Genomic DNA, 2,518 nt, shown 5'->3' on the forward strand with positions numbered 1-2,518 from the left:
CAAGATGATCATTTAAATACACATATATCCTTAAATTTTATAATATTTCAAAGTAATTTTATGATCGAAATCTTAGAATCACGTCTTTCCTTCTGTCATAATTACAAACTTATTTTCGTAAATTTAATTTGCCAACAAAAATTATCGCAAAAAAAATATTATTGGAAAAGTCTATATGTAACAAAATAGTAATTTAAGATTAGCAAAGGTGTTTTTCGGCGGTGATAATTTTGAAACTGAGGCAGCTTGGGGGCTGTATTATATTATATATATACACAAACGGCAGCTTTGGAGGGGATTGCATAGTTGAGTATTGAATATTAATACATACGGCAGAATTGAGGAGAGAAAGTGCGCTGTTTTTGGGACAGAAATTGAAGACAAAAAAGGCCGCTTCTTCCTTGGTGAGTCTTTGATATTTTGGCGGTATTAGTTTGAGTATATATGTACTATGCAGTATATTCCGATTGTCGTTGAATTTTTTGGAATTTAGTGATTTCTTTTGATTGGTAGTAGCTTATTTGTTTATTTCATGGTAGCAACTGAAAGAGATGATTCACTTCAATCCATTAGTGTCATATTAAATGGTAAAAATTACTCATATTGGAGGATCATGATGAGAAATTTCCTAAAGGGAAAAAGACTGTGGGGTTATGTTAGTGGAATTGTTGTGAAACTCAAGAACGCTGCTAAGAATTATGTAATGGAGTTAGATAATTGGGAGTCAAACAATGCGAAAATTCTTACTTAGATTCATAATTCTATTGAGCAATCCATTGGTACACAGTCAATGAAGTTTGAAACAGTAAAAGAGGTTTGAGAACACTTTGAGAAGTTATATACTAAATCTAACTTTGCTTAACGATATTCGTTAGAGATTGATATACGGGCTTTACATCAGAAGAATATGAGTATTCTTGAGTTTTACGTAATTATGAATTCAATTTGGGATGAGTTAGCTCTTACAGAATCAGTAGAACTAAAAGCATGTGAGGAATATATTACTTTTAGAGAGGAGCAACGATTAGATCAGTTTTTTATGGCACTTCGTAGTGATTTTGAGGGACTTGGAGGTTCTATCTTGCATCGCACTCCACATTCCTCGGTTGATTCGGTGGTTAGTGAGCTTGTAGCTGAGGAAATAAGTTTGAAATCTCTTGCAGGAAAAGTATCTATTCCTCCATCTAGCACCTCATTGTTGGCTGTACTCTCTAGACCGTCCACACAGAATCAGAACAAAGGTTATGTGCGAGCTACTAGTGATTAGTGTAATTTTTGCAAATAAAAGGGACATTGGAAGTCTCAATGTCCTAAGCTATTGAAGGAGCAACAACATCAATCACAGCAGAGATCCTATCGTTTCAATGCAAACATAGCTACCACTATACCACTTAGTCACTCGTCTATTCTCGAAGCACCCCATTCCTCCAGTCCCATGTTCATGGATTTAGCAAAGCAGTTTCAGAGGTTCTTAGCCACATGCTGTGTCAACATCCACTGGTATAGGTTTGTCATCTCAGAGTTACTCAAGTATTTCTTCCTCATGGATCTTTGACTTAGAGCGTCCAAACATATGTCGTCTAACTCAAAACTCTTTAATGACTTGTATCCTTCTAACCCGTCTATGTCTGTTATGACTACTGATGGCACACCATTGTCCTTAGCAGGTGTTTGCATATAATTGATCACTTTTTCAGATGTCTATTGTGTTCTAGCCATTACTTTGAATCTTATTTCTATTGATCAATTGTGTGATTCTGGATACTTAGTTCAATTTTCTGCTACTACTTGTCATGTGCAGGATCTTCGATTTCAGAAGCTGATTGGGATAGCCATAGACAATGAGGGTTATATATTCTGGACAATCTAAGACCACCACATGTTGCAGCCTCTGATATTGATTTGTCATCTTTCTTTTAGAATTATCATCTTCTAGTTTTTATTTGTGACATTCTCGCATTGGACATATTTTCGCTAGTCGTTTGAAATTTTTAATTTCTAAGGGTCAATTGGGAGATATACAAACTCATGACATTTCTGATTGTAGTGGTTGCAAATTAGCTAAATTTTCTGCTTTACCTTTTCCTCAAAGTATTTCTCATTCTGTTGCACAATTTGATCTTATCCACTCTGATGCGTGGGAACCTGCTCCTATTGCTACAAAAAGAGAGTCTCGATATTATGTGTCTTTTATTGATGATTATAGTCATTATTATTGGGTTTATCTTATGAAACGACGATCTGACTTTCTGTCTATTTATCGATCCTTTAGAGCCTTATTAAAACTCAACATTCCACAGTAATTAAATGCTTTAGATGTGACTTGGGTGGAGAGTACACCTCAACTGATTTCTCTGAATTGCTTGCTCTTGACAGCACAATTCGTCAAACCTCGTGTACTAATACTCCACAACAAAATGATGTTGCCGAACGAAAACATAGGCACATTGTAAAAACTACTCGTTCACTTCTTTTGTCAGCCAAAGTTCCCAGTGAATTTTGGGGAGAGTGTCTCTCA

Source organism: Olea europaea, unplaced genomic scaffold (assembly GCF_002742605.1).
Source record: "Olea europaea var. sylvestris unplaced genomic scaffold, O_europaea_v1 scaffold1142, whole genome shotgun sequence".
Lineage (NCBI taxonomy): Eukaryota > Viridiplantae > Streptophyta > Magnoliopsida > Lamiales > Oleaceae > Olea > Olea europaea.